Source organism: Cimex lectularius, unplaced genomic scaffold (genome assembly GCF_000648675.2).
Source record: "Cimex lectularius strain Harlan isolate CLEC.00 unplaced genomic scaffold, Clec_2.1 scaffold165, whole genome shotgun sequence".
In the NCBI taxonomy this organism is placed as follows: Eukaryota; Metazoa; Arthropoda; class Insecta; order Hemiptera; family Cimicidae; genus Cimex; species Cimex lectularius.
The window spans coordinates 329,170-349,774 of record NW_019392863.1 but is presented as its reverse complement, the minus strand read 5'-3'; the positions used below and the strand labels follow the sequence as shown (position 1 = coordinate 349,774).

The window sequence follows — 20,605 nt, the reverse complement described above, 5'->3', positions numbered from 1 at the left end:
CAATTTTGCATATAACAAAACGCTATAGAAATTTGGAATTTATTATTAACAAACAAAACCGATAAAGTTTGTAAAATATACCTTTTGAGTCGAAATGAATTGAAAAATTATTTAACTCGAATAGATGACGGAATATAAATGGAATTCAAGCATATTTCAGGTGTCAACTGGTTTGAGGGAAAGAGCCCTGAATTCTTGAATAACCTCAGACTTAAGACTTCCAAACGTTTCCCATTTATAAATCTCTTCAACCGTGAGTTTATTTGGTTAATCGACAAACAAAAAAAGCCCTTTTAAACGCAAAATTAATTTCAATTTTGTTCATTTTATTTATCATCTTTCATTCTTCCATAATTTTATTATTGAATGAAATCTATCCAAATATTTGAACCGTAAGATCTCTCTCTGACAAAAATATGTTATCGTGATCTAAAATAGAAACATTTTAAAAAAATCAGTTAAGAAAGAAAATAACGGAATCGTCGAGTTCACAGCCGTCGAAACTTCACTACGAGGATAGCCTAAGCGCATTAGGTCGCTCAAAACACACAACGCTAGACAAGGATTTCGTTTTTCTTAAAGTTATATTATGAAGGACATATGTGCAGTTACGATAAAGACATTATGCCTGGAAATGAACGCTACGGCGAAGGATAAGTGGTTAGAAAAAAATGATATTCTCCTAATAGCTATCCTTGACAAATTGTGAATGAAAGAATATAATATAATTCAAAAATAAGAACAAAAAAAGATCACATTTAAAAATATGAACTAAAATTAAAACTTAACAAAAAAAAAAAACTACTGCAATTTTGGATAATTCTCATCATTAATTGAAAATGCAGCAATTTACACCGGTAAACATCGTGCTAAGAAACTTAGGCTCTAGAAATCCCCCTTTTAGCCAATTAAACTGCGATATTTCCCAAGTTTCATATTTAGTACTCGAGTTACCTTAACTTCCAAGGAACTCAGTACTGAAATTGACGAAGTATTCATAGATCTGAATTTAAAGATTTAAAAAGAAAGAAAAACAGCAATAATACCTTGAAATTGTGTAAAGAAAATAAGGTGAGTAATAATGATCTTCTGGTCACTGTTAATTAATTAAGACATATATAAATTGTTATTAAAAGTTCAATTATGGCTGCCTTAATAGATTTTATTAGTAACTAATAACTAAGTTATAATGGAGATCCTTTCATATAAAGAATTTTTCACGTCGTTTATCACATTCACGTACAATTTCAGTTTACACGGCGAGTAAAACCAGTAATAACTTGATATTTTTAGTTCTAAAGGTCGTACGGGGTTATTTAAACCATTGCCAAAGTTTATCGACTTCTCTACCAAGCAATAAATCGTGTCGTAAATACAAAGAAATATGACAAAAATTTGCCAATCCAATAAAATGTCCCTGCCTTTTACATTTATATTTTTATGTAACAGTCGCAATATAGCACAATACAGTGTTCGTTTCGAAAATACAACTTTTTTCGATCAAATTAACCTTTTTACATTTCAAATTAATCAATCTTTACATTAAACATTTTAACTTTTAATTAACTCTTTTTAACTTCAAACTAATTTAAAAGATGATAATGGAATACAAACACTGGAAAGTAAAATTCTTATATATTCGCCATTTTTGTTTAAAAATAAAATAATTTGGCTTTTAAAAAAAGATAGAAACATTGAATGCATTAAAATAAAAAAATATTCTTTTGCTTCAAACCAAAACTTTTTACCTGCCATTAACTCTGATTTCATTTCAAATCAACTCTTTTTTTAACACCAAATTAAGCTTTTTATTTTCAAATTAAACTTTTTTAATTTCAAATCGACCCTTTCTTTAAATACTTACAACAATTTAAGGGATAGTTAGAAAGAAATATTTGTAAAGTAAAATTACTATTTTTTTAAATTCACAATATTGTACGTAAATAAAACAACACATAAAATTGTTATTATATACATATTGGCCTCGCCAAGGGCATCTCGACACGACTCACAACACAAGAATGACACATCTACACGAAAAAAAAACACATTGAGCCCTGAAGATGATCTCAATAAAGATCGAAACGTTGCACGATAAAGAAAATGTTTTTCTAAAACCTACGTCACACCAGACCGCATCTCACGATCTTCAAATAATCATTAACTAATGGACACTAAACAACACACATATAAAAATAAAGAATTCTTCTTTTCATTTAATATTATAAAATATAAAATTCGTTTTAATTTAAAATATAACTTGAAAATTAATTACAATTAATTTTTTTTTTATACGTATTTGCAGTACGTTACAGCAGTTAAAATTGAAAAGTATATAAATGATATCTAAAACCTAATAGTTCGTCTAATAATTATTATTTTCTAATATAAAATTATTGATCTGTAAAATAATTACTAAGTATTTCAAAAATGTCGATTTATTGAAACAATCTTTTGTTTTTATGTATAATTGTGTATAACTTTTAATTTTAAACTCAATTAATTTTCACACAGTCTTCTAAGCGCCCATCTACAGGGTGTCCCAGTTCCTTCTGACGAAACTCAGGGAATCGATTCTACTCTTCGTTTGGAGCAAAAAATGACCAGGAGAAAATTTTCGGAAAGTTCTCTATTTTGAAGATAGTCGTCAATTTAGGTTTTTTCAACTTTTCACTACCTTACCACATAAAAACGCTTACAACTTTCAAAATGTTGAGACTACAACAAATCCAATTACACCATTTGAAAGAACTTGAAAGAATTTGCTGTAAGATACCTCTATTTGCAATAATCTGAATGATATAAAATGTTAGCCAATATCAGTTGGAACATGTCAAAATTACAAAATTTAAAATTTTGATCATGATTGCACGTTCTAATGAGGTTACAAAAAATACCTGCAACTTGTCAAATTTTACAAAAACTTCTTTATCTAATATGCTTTACGTTGATATATCCAGGTTTTTAAATAACGTTCTAGTAGAGTTGAAAAATAACAATTGAATGTTCGAAAACGTGAGCTAAGGTAAATTTGAAGGGGGGGCAGAAATAAATCAATTAGAAATTGGTTTGTAAAATAATATTAATTAATATTATTATCTTTCAGTAACACCCCGTACCTGATACATTCTGTGATGTTTATTGTTTAAACTTCGATCCCATCCAGCATCTTTCATTCAACCGGTCAAACAAGTGTCATTTTTATTTTACAAAGGGAGTTCTAATTGATTTATTTCTAACCCCCTTCAAATTTACCTTAGCTCACGTTTTCGAACAATCAATTGTTATTTTCAACCCTACTAAATATAAAAATTTAAAGTAAAAATAAAAATAAATGAAAAAAATAAAAAGTTAAAAATATAAAAATAAATTAACATTCGACGTTAAAAGTGGTTATTTGAAATAAAAAAAGGGTTTACCTGATATTGAAAAAAATTAATTTGGAGGAAAAACTATAATTTTTATTCTTAATTGTTATTTATTGTATAGACTTAAACTTTATTATTGTTTCTTTAATTACTTTTAATTTAAAAAAAGGTAGATTTGGACTTATAAAGGTGGAAGTATCGCTCCGGGCGCCCGTCTCCAAGTGCTGTTCTGGTCCCGCGGGGGTGCGGGCTCGGCATGGGTTTGCCTTAACGGTATAATGGCAAGATACATATTCTTCACAATAAAGCCAAAAAACAAGTTAACACCTTATCGATTTGTAGTGATTAGTATTATTATCTTTTTCTTTATCTGCCTCTTTTTTCCTCAGGTCAAAACTAGGAGCCTTACGCTTTTGTATATATTTGACCTCAGGGGGTGGTAGGTCTTTCGGAGGGAGGCGTATAAAGTATTAACCAATACCTGTTTAAATTGAAAAATTTTGGGCACAGAATGAGAAACGAGTGTTAAACATAGGTTTCGAGAAAATGTATCAACTCTTTCTTGGTCGGACTTGGCCGGTTCCAATTTTTTAAATTAATTTTAAAGCTTGCGACCAACCAGCGGCTCGAACAATAAGCGATGGCGCCCAGGGACTTTATTGTTTGAAGAGAGTATTGCGTACAAGCAGGCCTTCTTTATATGTGATATATCAGAACTGCAGGATCGCAATATCGAGGAGACTGAATAAGTATGAAAACAAATAGCCCACACTGATTCTCGTCAGGGTCTTGATCAAACATCAGTTTCGTTTCCCCCTCATATCTTTCGCAAGGTGTTGAAGATATGATGGCGTTTTGATTGCGTTCTGACTCCCTCGCTGGTATTTTCAGGCCAAATACTAGTCAGGGGGAATTTGGATATGTAGGAATGAAATGTCATTGAAGTCTTATGAAGAATCTTTTCGAGAAGTGAATTCTCTAAAAATTTCATTCGGTTTTAGTATCCAAAAATACGACTTGCACATAAGCCTTCAAATTGGCTTCATATAAAAAGAATTCTCCAAACACAGTCAATCATGCTTTCTTATTGGCCAAACTTTACTCCGGTAGATCTCCAATATTTAAAATGAAATCCTATAAAAAGAAAAAAAATCGGTAACTTTAAAAGTTCTTATTTTGTACCATTATTTACATACCACTTTATTTTTATTGGTGATATCAAACTCTCTTCCATTAAAGTTCTATTCCTATTAATCACAGATGACTGAAAATTCATCAATCCATAGAGTTTTTCGATAATTTCTACCATGTTAAAGAAACCCTTCTTACTTTAAGTGAGTGGTTTTTCCAAAACCACCGTTTTCTTATTTACAATATAAACTATTTTTCTTTCCGCAGATTCTTTATGTATCAGATCTTTGGGTTATATTCAGTGAAATATGACCTCGAATGATGTTCTTGATAAACGTTAGAGGAGTTTAATTTTGGTAAGTTTCTTTTACGAAAAAATGAGAAAGCTTTACTGGAGTGAAATATTGGACGATAAATGATGACACAGTTTTGACTAGTTTGACAAATTTAAGTTTCCAACACCCATTATCATTTGCTAAAAGCACTTATAACCACCACCTATACTAGGCTGAACTATTATCATTTAGAATACCTTCTACCACAAATATTCAAACTCTGTTGAGTCTATTCACAGGTACTGTTTTGACTCTTAGTATTTAGATTTCAGTTAAAATTACAAGATTATTCCTAAGTTTAGAACCTTTCAATATCGATCTATGTTTTCAACATTGATTCAATGTTGACATTCAATGTTGTCGTTACCATAAAGGTGACTGTGATAAAGAGAAGGTCTGCCCTATTTGCGCTGGAAATCAATTACCTAAAGAATGTGGTATTAGGGATTCAAATAAATTTAAATGCAAAAATTGTTTTATTCGTAACCAAAGAGATAACACGAAGGTGTCAGACAACCATGCCGCGTTTGACAATAAATGCCCGTGTTATCTCGAACGAGTCAGCCTTACCAAACAGTCACTAGACTATGATAGACTTTGACTAATGACATCATCGACAGAATTGGTGAACTTAAATTTATTCAGGTGAATTTACAAAAATCACGAGCAGCGACAAGTCATGTTTGCCAATTAATGTACAAATTAAATGACGTGGATTCATTAATGATGTGGATTAATTCAGGAACCTTACTGCAAGGATAAAAACGCCTCTACATTTTCAAACTACTGGAAAATATTTCAAGCTGGATCTGATAAGATAAGAAAATGGTGGTGATACCAAGTTCGAATATAGACGCAAAAATGAACACGGAGCAATCAACGAGCGATTTGGTGAGCGTTGAAATAAAATACCAAAAGCATAAGACTGCGAGTGTAGTAAGCGCATACTTTGCAGATAAATTTGATGTAGAGGATAATTTGCTTCAATTGGGACAGTCTTTCCCGTATACTCGGTCGTCCTAAAAAGGACAATGAGGATCTTTAAAGTCCGCACCTAGTCTATTCGGCGTTATCTGACGTTTTGATTCTCAAGATGAGAGCTGACGCAACTCCGCATACAACAGAAGTGTGTTACTGCCGCAACGTTGGCGTAGAGGCAGCTCAGCCCGGCAGGCAGCGTGGAAACTACCCGATCCGCTCCGGCCGCGGTTTTGTTTGAAGTGAAATTGCTATCCACCCCCTAGAGTAAGACCGCCTACGTTAAAAGCCTCCAATCGAGCTAACCCTACACCTACGTGCAAAGCATACTCGAGTAGGAGAAACCGATTCACTATCCATTCCCATCCGACACTACTCACGCCTTCGAGGGACTTTTCAGCGTAATCATAGCATCCTCAATGCTTAATTGGGACACGTAATAGAGGAAAATATCCCCAACAACGTAGCAGATATTACAATTGGTATGGAAAAGCATAGGAAAATTTTTAGAAGATTTCATAGCATCAAATTCCATGTATATCCTAAATGAAAATGACGGTAGGCCCACTTTCAAAACAAAAAAAAACGGTGAGAGCAATTACAATTAATTAAGGTTTTTAGTTGAGATGAAAAAAAGTTAACGGCACGAGAGGGATTCGAACCCACGACCTTCGGCTAGATACGCCGCTGCTCTACCACCTGAGCTATCGTGACCTCGATCCACTCGGACATCAACTCCCCATTGGGTCAGCTCAGGTGGTAGAGCAGCGGCGTATCTAGCCGAAGGTCGTGGGTTCGAATCCCTCTCGTGCCGTTAACTTTTTTTCATCTCAACTAAAAACCTTAATTAATTGTAATGTTTAATTGGTCAAGCGGACCACGAAATTAGTGAATTTGGTGAGAGCAATATTGATCTTACAATTTTTACAGTATCAGTGTTACCATATTTGCAAACATGGGTCAATGGAAAAGAAGAAAGTGGATCAGATCATGAAATACTCACTTTTTCACTTTCAAGTGGATATGATCAAAACTGCACACCAAATGCCAACGAAATTGGCTAACTGGGAAAGATTTGTTCTGGCAATAAAGCATGAATTAGCTAAAGAATTGAAACTCCATTACGAATCTCCAAACCTAGAAATCGAATTGGATCTGCTAGATAAAGCGTATGAAGACCACATTCAGCAGTGCCAGGATATAAAAGTACTGGTGAATAAATTAGACGGTATCATTGCTAAGGCATATGAATCTATATCGCGTTAGGAAAAATCAAATGGTAAACAATCAAATTCATGGTGGATAAAAGAGCTTAGCGGAATAAGAAGAAAGCTTCGGAAAACAAGGCAACTATTTCAAGGAACCCAAGACAATGAGCAACTGAGAGAAGCTAGAGAACAAGAATATTATGAGAGGAAAGTTACACGAAAATGATCAATACATCCAAACATGAGTCATGGAAAGAATACTGTCAGAATCCGTGGAATGAAGTTTACAAAGCTGCCTCAGGGAAGCAAAAATCAACGACAGTGAAAAAGAAGAATGGGACATTTACAAAAGGTCTAAATCATACAATGGAAGTATTTACGGAAAAATGTGTACTAAAAGACGAAGAAGAGGATAAAGAATATTACATATTAATAAAACAAAAAATCAGATAATATCAAGGCAACTGTAATAAAATTTCAACTACCACCAATGAAATCCGTAATGTCTTGAGTGAGTATAATCAAAATAAAACGCCAGTAGATGATGGTTTTACCAAAAGAATCATAGAAAAGGTTTTCAATATACTACTGAACAGCTTTCCAAAGTTATACAATGAATGTACGAGAAGAGGATGTTTCCCTGATCAATGGAAACGCTCAAAAGTGATATTATTGGTGAAACCGGGAAAAGACACGATTAATGACGCCTCGAAATACAGACCAATTAGTTTTCTCCCATTAACCGGAAAACTTCTGAAAAAACTAACTGTAAATAGTCTACGCTTTTGGCTGAATGGGATGCATGTCGCATAGACAATTCGGCTTCAAATCTCAAAAGAGCACCGCAGAAGAGTTGATAGAAATAAAATCAATAATTGAAAAGAAACTAGAAAGCAAAGAAGATGCCCTATTGATCTCAATGGATGTAGTTTTATGCTGCAAACTGGAACTCTATCCTAGTACAGCTAGTAAGAAATGGTTGCCCAAAAAATCTATATAACCTGTGCAAAGATTATTGTGCCAACCGAACAGCACACATCGACAATAAATGGAACACATGGTTCCGTAAGATGGAGAAAGGATGCCCTCAGAGATCCCGTTGTGGACCAGGATTTTGGCTAATAATGTACAATACATTATTCAAGACAACATTCCAAGAAGGAGTTGAAGTTTTAGCGTTTGCAGATGATTTGCTGATTGTCATTGGAGCAAAAATAGAATACGATTTAAACCAGAAGGGAAATGAAGTATTGCAAACAATTGAGGAATGGCCAGTACTGAACCAAATACTATTTAACCCGAAAAATCAAAGATTTTACACATCACTCTCAGAAAGAATAGATGGTCAATCAAAGTGTATATTTTGGAGAGGAAGTTACCAGTTGTAGAAGAGCTGCAAATCTTAGGTGTGTGGTTTGACCAACGACTGACCTGGAATACCCATGTTCAGAAAATGTGAAGCAAAACCTCCCAGTATATAATAGTTAGTTAAATAAATATGTTAGCCCGCTCAGCAAAAGTGTTCTGGGGCCTAGGTATTGGAGCCATGTAAATAATATATAGTTGAGCAATTGCGCCAGTTCTGATCTATGCCGCTCCTGTTTGGTTCAACCCCTAAAAAGCCACAGCACCATAATGAAATTAAGAAGAGTTCATAGAAAAATGGCTTTACGTATAATTAGTGGTTCAGAACAATATCATTTGAGGCTGCAACACTTCTAGTTGGAATTATTCCTATAGATAAAAAACTTAAAGAGATGATAGAGTTCCACGAGACTGTGACAACAACCTGTAACCACAATTACCCGGAATACAACGTAGAAACCCCACTGGAAATGGAGAAATGGCAACACCCAGTGAAAATACAAAACCATATCGATGAAATTACCCTAGCGACAAAGGAAATATACACTGATGGACGCAGGATAAACAATTCGGTTGGTTTCGCTTATATCACTTTTACCCAAGGAAATGTCGATATGTTGGCGATATCTGAGGCTATCAACTCGATAAAAGAAAGTGCAGACCAGGAAAGCAAGCAGGCTATATTACTAAAAACGGACAGTGAAACATGCCTGCGAGATCATTGATATGTAGCCTAGAAGAGGCTCACATAGAAAATACGAGAGACCATTGGGATATTAAGAAACAATATGAAATTTAAGGTATGCATGTACGGAAAACTCACGTTGGCATGTATGGTAACGAGATGGCTGACAAACTCGCTAAAGAAGACGCCGAAGAAGAGCATCTTGGTGTCACATATACGGTTTACCAAACACGCATGTAATGAAGAACATCAGACAACGCACAAAAAATGGGAAGAGAATGGACCATGACGGAAAAGGAACAGGAACCAAGAAATTCTTCCCTGCAGTAGCCTTACGGTTAAAAGTTCAGATCGACCATACTCACAAATCAACTACAGCCTTGACAAACCAGATCTTATCCAGCTTCCATATAATCAACAATCCAGCATGTCCTTGCGGTATGGGAGATCAGGCTTGGAACTACCTGATATTCAGCTGCAGTCCCTTCGACAGGGAAAGAGCAGGTATAATTCGACATATCGTGCTTCAAGGGGAGACGTTGCCACAACCGGAAGAACCACTTATGAGGGACTTCACAAAAATGTTTTGGGACTTTATAAACTCTATAAAACTAGAAAAAACTTTGAATTGTTCGCCATATTGAATACAAACCAATATGTTATACATGTAAGAATATGTAAAGACAAATTGTAAAGATGTATCAGTGAAATACCTGTAATCATATGGGAACAGGTAGAATAAATCTCCGCTCAGAAGGGTTACTTTCTAGGGGCAAAAAAGTCTCTCTCACTCTCTCTCCATCTCTCTCTCTCTCTCTCTCTCTCTCTCTCTCTCACTCTCTCTTTCTTTTATTCTTTCCCCTACACTCTCAATATTAATTTTTATCACTCTTTCCCCCCTCTCTCTCTTTCTATCTCTCTCTACCTATCTACCTATCTATCTATCTATCTAAAGAGAGGTAATATTGTATAAAACAAAATTGATGATAGTATATTAATTTTAAAGAAACGACATAAAAATACTAGGCTTAGAAATAGATAAATATTTAACCTGTAATACCACTAAAGTTTGTAGCAGAATACATTCCATTGTATATCAATTAAAAAACTATTTAATATTAATAATTCATCCATGAAGCTAAAGCTTTTTAATAGACTAATGCTTCAAAATAGAACTTATGGCCTTGCGGTAATTTATTCTAATCTTTCTAGTAAAAAACTAAATAAGTTACATGTTATTACAAATATGTGTATTTACTAAATTTTTAATGTACAGTATTCTAGAATGTATGACAACTACAATTTATCCATTTTGAAAATTGATGATTTTTTAAAATATACAATTTTGACTATTTTCCATGATATACATAATAACAACACAAAAACCAGTATACCTATTTGATATTGTTTCCTACTTTGAATTAAAAAAGACAACTACTTTTAATATAAAGCGGAGTGCCTTGAACTCCGCTCGCAGCTCCCCGGATGTAAGACCGTCTTCACGGACGGCATGTGGCCTGTGTGCCGGGGCGGGAGTGGCATGTGGGGTGTACACGCGGGAGGAGAGCTCCTCCCACCCACTCCCTAGAGAGTGCAGTGTGTTCACCGCCGAGTTTTACGCGATTTGGCACACAATGCCGGGGTGTGGGGCATGGGGGACGAAACTGTTCTCATATGCACTGACTCCCTCAGCGAGGTAAGAGCCCTATACACGGGATCCACTGGTCGGCAAAATCCAATCAAAATATGCGGACATTGTGTACGCCGGGAAAAGGGTGGTTTTAACCTGTCTTCCAGGACACGTCGGACTGGAGGGGAACGAGAGAGCGGACCTGGCCGCGAAAGCGGGTACTCTCGTTCCTCACAGAGAAGATGTTGAGACCACCCCGATTAGGCCTGACGACGCTAAGAGAATAGTGAAAAATATAAAGTGGAAGCGTCGTTTGGCCGACTCGACTGACGCGCTAGTGTCCGTTAAGCCGATGGTCAACCGGTGGAGCCCGGAGGAGGTATCTCGAAGGGAAAGCGTTGTCCTGACCCGCCTGCGTATCGGCTACACACGTGCGACTCATGGATACCTGTTGGTTGGCGCGAGTCGACCTAGGTTCCCAGCATGCCAGGTTGACAGACTCACGGTGTCGCACGTGTTGGAGGGGTGTCGCAGCTTATAGGGACCGAAATGTAATACCGCCCGATTATAGGAGAATGCTCGAGCATGGCAGCGAGTTTAAGGAAAAACTTTCTAGGTTTCTAAGAGATATTGGGATTATATAGTGGGGTATTTATTTCATAGGTTAAAGTTTAGATTTAGTTTATGTTACAATAGGAGTATGCTGGGCGGCGGTGCAGCATATTATTTCAAGTCTCCACCGCTGCTCCGCTAAGCCGGGTCGGGGCGGAATATCGAGTACCCTCCAACCCGGATTCTAGACAGAGGATATGCATGTGTGATTGGGTTTGTATATAGGAGTTATTATTGTATGAGCAAGTGTGAGAATGACTAGTTTTAGGGAACGTAGGGGCGCCGAAATGACCAAAGAAGTCGATGGCGCCCGACTAGAGCCCAACCTCGGAGTCGCTCAGACACCAAGGTGGGTGACTTCCCCTGATCTATCAGGGAGAGGCCAGAGGAATCTCGTAATTCTAACAACTACTTTTAGACGTTCTCAAACTGCATTTAAAATACCGATGTGTCGTACGCTTTTTTATAACTCATTCTTTCCTAAATCTATAAAACCTTACAACAATTTACCCAATATTATAATAGCATGTAAATCTAAAATTATTTATAAGAAACATATAAAATCTTTTCGCTCATTAGACTATGTTCGATCTTATTCTGTACATCACATAATATATGCAGGCAGTCAAAAAAATTATATTTGTGTTATACGTATTTCCTATTTTGAATGATTTAAACTTTATTGACATGTACGAATGATCGTTAAATGTAAGAAGGGTCCTTGAGCCTTATTTTGCAAGCTTTCATTAATAAAATGTTCAGCTCAATTCAACTCTCTCCCTCTCCCTCTCTCTCTCTCTCACTCACTCTCTCTCTCTCTCTCTCTCTCTCTCTCTCTCTCTCTCTCTCTCTCTTTTTCACCCTCCCAATGCATACTGCAAAAGGAAAACAAAATCAAATATTAATTAATTTCCAAAGAGAAATTATTATTTATTTCAATTTTATTTATTTCAAATTATTATTTGACACTATGAGTCGTCAATGCAAGAGCTCCTTTAGCTGAAGAGAGTAATGATTGTTACGCTCTGCCTTTGCAGTGTTAAAGAACAACTTGCATAGGTCAATTAGTTAATTATTTTCATTTTTTTCCTCAAGAATACAAATCTAACTGGGCTTTTCATTGTAATGAGAAGGCCATTGGTCTTTATAGTAATAAATGAGAAGTAGTGCATTCTGTGGCATTATCACATTTATATTTCACAACCTTTTCCCAATCGATAAGGAAGTTGTTTTCGTTCTTCCTTGTATTTGTTCATATTAGGGGCCCCGATTAATGATATTTTCAAGTAAAGCTGGTTACTCTTCTCCGTGTTTACAGAGTTAGTTTGAATGTATCAGATCTAAAGAAATATCTTAATATTTTCTATAAACATAACGTTAAATGGAGTTGACAATGGAACTCCTCATCAAAAATTTGCTTAGGATGAGCCGTCTCGAAAACATTTCAAAATATACAATTTCATAAAATAGCAGATAGAAAACCATGTTCCTTCGACAAGTGGAATGTAAAATGTACAACGAAAAACAAGGTCACAACAAATAACAAACTTTAAATTGTATTTTTGTTAATTGTAATCTGAATTGTTCCTCAGTACTGGGGCTAAACTAATGGACAATAATATAACAAGAGAAGTCTATAATTCGTGCTTTCCGCATTGGCCAAGCAATTTATTAAGTCCAAAAATGAACTTCGTGATTTGTCTGTCGATGAGCCGATGGTAATTAGAAGGGAGAGCCCACACGATATAGCGGAAAGGCTTTTATCATAACAAACAGGCCATGTAAAAAAGTGGGAAATGAATGCGGAATCCTTCAACTCGTCATAACTCTCATAATTCTAAAATTCAAAATTAAAATTCACGATATTAAGCATTTATTAAAAGTTACAAGTTATCCCCGCCCACGAGTTAACAATGAAGGAAATGCAAGTGGCCCTCTGTGTAATCGCTTGGAAATATTACAGCCGGCGGATGACCCAGTTAACTTCGTTTAACCCCCATTCAATATATTGGATTAAAAGCCTTTTTTTTCTCCCAATAAATGTCATTTTTGGTTAATATTAAGTATTTGACTAAATTAAAGCATTAAAAAAAAACCAAATCCAACTACTTGGCCATACAGACTTGTAGAAAAAGACGGGCTAGGCATCTGTTACATAGCCCAAGTCCTGGGTATGTCGCCCTCTACTATCCACGATGGCCTAAAGCGGTTTAGAAGGTAGCGGTTATTTTTGGATTTTTGAAGTCGAAATTGTGTTGGTGTTCAGGATGGTGGGTAGCGAGCAAAATCCTACAGCACTCGCTACCCACCATCTTGAACACCAACAAAATTTCGACTTCAAAAATCCAAAAATATTACATACAAAACAAAACAAATATAAATGTAATTTCTTAGAAATGGTTTATATCAACCGAGATAACACAGCATCAATTACAGAACAGATACATGTAAACTCAGTCGCAGCTACGCCAATATCATTAATCACGTTCAATACAGATAACAAACCTATATCATCACATTACATTCCACACATCAAATATTTTTCACATAGTCTAATTTCCCGACAATTCCTTTTCCTTTTCCTATTTATCCCTTTCTATATAATCCTGAAAGGATAACTTGGCCAAACCATTACCATCACATTTTTTCCCTTCGTCGGCTCCTTTCACCTCAAAGAAGCCGACGCCTTATACAAAAATGTCTTTTCTATACCGACATCCTTCCCCACCCCTTCAAAATCCAACGTATATAAACACAAAATAGCACACGACACGACACGCAAGAATGGCACAACTACACAGAAGACAAACACTTTGAGTGAGTAGAAATACTTTGATTGAATATAAAAAAATATATTTTGCACTGTATAAATTCACTTTTCCACATCAAAAATGTAATTGTAATATGAAAACAATGTTTGTAAATCCCAGGCCCTGAAGATGTTCTCAATAAAGATCGAAACCTTGGCACGATAAAGAAAATGTTTTTCTGAAACCTACATCACACCAGACCGCATTTCACGATTTCTAAATAAATATCGATTAACGGTCACTAATTACCACACATTGACAAGAAAGGCGAATATTCATAAATCAGCATCTCGCTTAAAATTTCATCAATGAAGGGGCTGTTCTTTTCACATATGAGTGCCGGTTTGGTTTGTTGGCTATAAGATGACCAGGACCGTGTCTGGAGATGAAGTGGACAACGCTTTTCCTCATGTGCCATGCATGAGGCACAGCCTTTTCAAAAACAGTCAGTTATGGCATGGAGTGGAACCCATGCACGCACCGAAGTGATTAACATACAGAATGCATCTTTAACTGTATTAAGGTACGTTGAGGAAGTCCAATTTTATAACTATTCCAAGGACTTACTCACTTTTACATATTTTAGAACTTTTCTCAGTGAAATCTCCTTTGCAAAGCTGAAAAACGTGACATCAAACCTAAGTATAGCAGCAACAAAAGAACATCGGACATGTAATATTTTTAACAAAAAAATTATTAGTTCGTAATAAAAATCAGATTCTTCAGATCTTCTCATAAAGAGTACATATTAAAGAAAAATTACAATGAAACCTCATTACCTTGTTAAATTGATGTATTGTTCAAAATGCTTTCCTCTGAAAATGGATCTTATATACTAATATTATACAATTAATAAATGTTTTTATTAAAAATATGACGATGTTCTTGGGTTGTTACTCTACTTGGGTTGGATATCACCTTTGTTTTTCAACCTTGCGAAAGAGTTTTCAGTCAGAAAAGTTGAAAAAAAGGTAAACGTGAGTATGTCCTTGGAATACTTACAAAATAAAGCAACTTGGGTGAAATCCCCGAAAATTTTTCATTAAAAAAAAAAAACCATGGGGTTTGCCATTGGTTATATTTTGGACGGCTATTGTGTGTTCGGGAGCGCGAATTTTTCGACAGAAATGTTATTATCTTGTAGAAAATGTAATATAGTCCGCGAAATAAAGGCCAAAATCTTATTTTACACTAAAATCACAAAAATGTTAATATCTCTGGAAAGAATGAAGAAACCACGAATATGGTGGCACTGCACTACCTTTTAGGTATTAAATTCACCATGGCTGTATTGACCCTGTAACACCCAGTGTATACATACATACATATATGTATATCTGTTTTACTGAAATTCTCCTTCACGGACATATTATTGTAATTACTTGCAGTTTTGTCGATTGTACCTTTTTTATTACTTTTTTGTGTTTGGTTATTTTATTTAGGCGTTAGGTACTTATATTATATTGCAATCAACCTGTTCTTGACTTTAATGACTTACTTGGTTATAACAGTAATATTCTAAATAAATAAAATTGTTTCTGTATGAGATACCTTACAAAGGAGGAAATGACGGAATGGGTTTCAAATATAATACTACCAGTGTTTTACGTGCAGTTCACTGTGTGATAAACACTTATAAATAAACCAATCTCAAACTAGGTCAATTGTGCTTTACGTAAATGGGAAATTTCCCGTCTTCCCGTGTGCACTTTCTTCCAGGAGATTAGCGGGATTGAATGTGACAGATCAGCCGATACTCGACACCGGCCTTTCTTGAGTGAGGATACGGGAGCACTCAGCCCGGAAAATCAACTCGATTTCGTTCTCATTTCCATCAGGAACGGCAAAGGTCGAATTTCCGACATACTACGGGCGCTAGAACAAATATTGGAAACACGGGTAAAACACGGGTGTTCGATGATTTCGGTCGATTGGGGCCGGCCGGGTTTTCAGGAAGGAGAACCGACGAAGCATCGTCAGTGTTTTCCAATATCCTGGAACATATCAGAAAGTGATGTTTTACATCCCATTCATTTCTTATCTCTCCTGCCACATTCTGCAATTTCAGACCAACATGTTCTTTTCTGGCGTACAAGCTTTCTGTAAAATACACCTGCATATTTGTATTGGGTTGTCCGGAAAATAATGCAGGATTTTGGTATTAAACAAAAAAAAAGAAACTAGTTACTTTAAAGCAATGTTCTTTAATCAAAATAATTTCCCATACTCTCAATACATTTCTCCCAACGTGTTGGTAACTTATTAATTCCGTCTGAGTAGAATTCAGAATTTTTAGAATTGATAAAGTCAATAAATGCATTTTCCAGTTCCGTTTGATTTTTGAATATTATGTGTTCTAAGTAGTGGTCCAGGTGTCTAAAAAAATGGTAGTCAGTAGGCGAGAGGTCCGGAGAGTAGGGTGGGTGAGGCAAAGTTTCATAGCCAAGCTCCAATAATTTTTGTGACGTTACACGTGACACATGTGGTCGAGCGTTGTCATGCAACAAAATGGGCCCTTTCCGATTGACCAAAGAGGGCTTCATTACTGCCAATTTCTGATGCATGGTATTAATTTGGTTACAGTATGATTCAGCATTGATGGTTTCGCCAGGATTTAAGAAGCTGTAGTGTATTAAACCAAATGAAGCCCACCATACCGTAACCATTACCTTTTTTTGATGAGTTGGGGGCTTTGGAAAATGTATTGGAGCTTCTCCTTTGTCGAGCCACTGTCCAGAACGTCTAGTGTTATCGTAGAGAATCCACTTTTCGTCACATGTAACAATTCTGGCCAGAAATGGGTCATTTTTGTTTCGACAAAGAAGTGATGCACAAACATCAAAGCGCTGATTTTTTTGGCGATCGTTTAATGAGTGTGGAACCCAATTTTCGAGTTTTTTCACTTTTCCAATCGCCTTGAGGTGGTCAGCGACGGTCGTTTTACTGACTTTGAGTTGCTCTGCACCCACCACTGATCGCAGAACATCATCATTAAGAGAGGAAGGCCTTCCACGACCTTCTTCATCTTCAAGGCTGAAATCTCCCTCCCGAAATTTTTTAAACCACCTTTGCACAGTGCACTCATTAACACAACCCTCGCCCCAGACTTGGTTAATGTTTCTAGCCGTTTGGGCTCCGCTTCGGCCGAGTTTAAACTCGTAAAAGAAAATCGTACGAAATTCTCGCTTTGACATTATAAGGATGACTGAATTATTTCCAAGTAGCGGAATGCTACAGAGGTAAACAAACAATATCATTTGGAAGAGGATTAATAAGTGTTGACATTCATACAAATGAGTAATCCTGTAAACGTAAACAGAATATTTTATATAGATTTTTTTTAATGAAAACTTAAAATCCTGCATTATTTTCCGGACAACCCAATAATACAAGACAGCACAGAAATCAAATACAAGAATTTGTCCAAAATCTTTTTTATAAACAATAGAAAAAATGTTTTTTGAAATTAAATATATGCAAATGACTGGGGGAGTGAATGTGACCAGACATGTATGTTTGTGGTGATGTATTGTTTCTATTCTGTATTTGACAACCTGAGGTACAAACGAGAGAGACGCATTCTAGGATATCAACGTAGTATGTATTTGAAATCAGAGAGTCAGTAACCAGATCGAGACGCTCAAATGGCTGCAGTTTAAAACAAAATATGCGCGAAAGAAGAGAAAAAGAAGGAAACACGCAGAGGGCCGGCGATGACCTCAGAGTTTGTCGGCCCATAAACTTCCCACATTATTATTATGTAAATGACAAGCGCATTATCAGCTTAGTGTGTTTTGTTTCCTGAACTCTGAGAGAAAGTTATCTTAATTTTGTTAAATCAAATATACAACGGCAATAAAAATATTATCGTTAACATTTGTAACATTGCTTTTCAGCATGGATTGAATATTATCGTTTACACTCTAATCAAAATATTATTTTCGTCATATCGATTAAAAATAAAACCTTCATGAAATGCAACAGTGCTTTAAAATTTTTGGCTTATATGCTTTGATTACATAAAAATGTTCTAAACAGAAGAAGTATTGACATTTATTTTTGGCCTTTTCCCGTCAAATTACCCAATTTCAACTTCAAATTAACTTTGTTAATTTTAAATTAACCCTTTTAAAAATCAAGATAACATGTTTAATTTCTGACAAAGTCTTTCATTAAAACATTTTAAAAAAAATTAAAATGATTGTGCTCTTCCAAGATCATATTACAGTTACTTATTTTCTCTTCTTTTACGAGAATTCCTAGCAGCTGAGGTCATTTCAACACTCGGGAATTGCTGTTCTTTAAAAGTCCATCGTAAGTATGTCGGGTTCGAAAGCAGGGCCGCTGGATTCGAACCCGGGACCTTTACATTACAGTGATAAAGCGCCCTGTCCACGCCTTAACCGTTTAACCGTCGCGGCCACCGTCAAAGATAAAAGTACAATTTTCCCATAAGAATTTTAAAAAATAAATATATAAATAAATAGAAAATAATAATTGTTTATAAATTTAAAAAAAAATAATTTAAAAAAGAATCAATTGTTGTCATGTTTAATTTTATAAGCCTTTTAATTTACTTTAATTGTACTTTTATGTGTTAGTATANTTTTAATTAATAGTATTTTACAAATTTTAAATTTATTTATATTTTAAGTTTTACATTTTATACAAATATAAAGTTATATGTATAGTATTATATTTTTGTTTAGTTTTGTATTTTTATATTACATATTTTTAGTTTTAGTTTTAAGTGCGCAACACACTTATCCGATGCAACGCTACGCTACCCGACGCCTCGTTTTGGTAGTGTATGCACGACGAAAACCTGGACAGTGGGGATCGCAGGGAGTAGAGTAGGGTAGCGTTGCGTGGCATCGGGGAGATGTACTCGGGGGTAATACAATCTTATGGAAGATTTGACATTGGATTTGCATCGGATGGCTACGAGCAGGGTCGCATATATAAATATCAGTTTATCCGTTATCAGTTTTATATTTTTTAAGACTTCTCAAAATAAGAGCCTTCTATTTTTTACTTAAGTTTATATCATTTTTAATTTTTATTGTAATTAATTTTATATGGTTCTTTAAGAGCGCAATTATTTTATATTAAAAAAATACACATGAATTTTTCTTTATACGTGATGATTTTATAACATATCTTAAGTTTTTTAAACTTATTTAGAGAAAAGGTTAATTTGAAATTAAAAATAATTAATTAGAAATTTTAAAAAAAGTTAATTTGAAATTTAAAATAGTAAATTTAAAATAAATAAGGTTAATTTGGCAGAAAAAGCCTACTATATCGATTGATAAACTTTTGAAATAAAAAATTTTGTTGTACGATTAGCTTAAGATAAGCAATCTTTTTAATTATAATTAATAATTACTATTGATATGTAAGTAATGTTGAAACATTTGTATAGTTCATTATAAGCTCGTTGACACGGAAACCTTTTTTTATATAACAACAATTATGTTTTACTGAAACTGATGGGCCTATTCAAAAATAGCAAAAAGCAGGTCAATGCACGTACGAAAAAACTCAAATTTTAAAGTTGGCGGAATGTGGAATCCACAAAGTGGTGAAAGGTCAACATATATGAAAAATCCAATCAACCGAGTTGGCATTGACTTAACAAAGGTAGAAAAAGCCGGTTTTATGCATTCACTGGAAGTGTTTTGGTGTTTGGCGCTTTGAGGTTGTTCCAGGTGGCAGCGCTATTGACTCTGAGCTTTATACTCGACAGTTCAATACAGTGTATGAAGTTTAAAAGTGAAATACTGGCTTTAATCACCAGGAATAACGCGATTTTGGTATAAAACAACGATACGGAACATGGTTTGCGTTTGACAGTGGGAGGAGGCTAAATTTGCATAAACTAGGGTATAATATTCTTGTATGTTATTATTCGTAATTTTATTTTTGATTTTATTTCAAGCAAGAATCCAGTAATTACAACCCGCATAGATAAATGTGTTTGAACACATTTGAGGATGAAGTACTCGTTGCGTAAATTGCGGTCTTAGATGCTTCAACGACCACCCACTAAATGGACCCTTGGTATTCACGTCCTAATGGATATAAACCTCAACGTCAATTAAGCTGATAATATTTTTTGAGGGTAAACGTTTGACAATTTTTTCTAATCGAGGCGATTTCACTTCTGAAAAGGTTTTCAGTCTTAATTTCATATTAATGAAGTTGAACCCGTTTTTGGAAACAGACAGTCTTTTTTCTCCATTAAACAATTTACCGCTCTTTTCCTCCAAAGGTGTTTCCCTAAAATACTTTTAAATCTGTACTTTCCTGTATTTAATATTACTTTAATTATTATTTCAGAGGTGTTTATCAAAAAAAACAAAACAAAAAAAAACCAAAAAAAAACCACCTCTTTCGTGGCTTTCTTTAATTATCTGATTTTTTCATATATATATATTATATATATATATATATATATATATATATATATATAAATATATA

At 34.9% G+C, this 20,605-nt stretch overlaps 1 protein-coding gene across 4 annotated transcripts in view; it reads right to left on the bottom strand.

Annotated features, from left to right (window-relative positions):
* The window catches only part of LOC106670312 (atrial natriuretic peptide receptor 1), a 501,739-nt gene that overhangs the window by 255,542 nt on the left and 225,592 nt on the right, over positions 1–20,605 (bottom strand). The window lies entirely within an intron of this gene.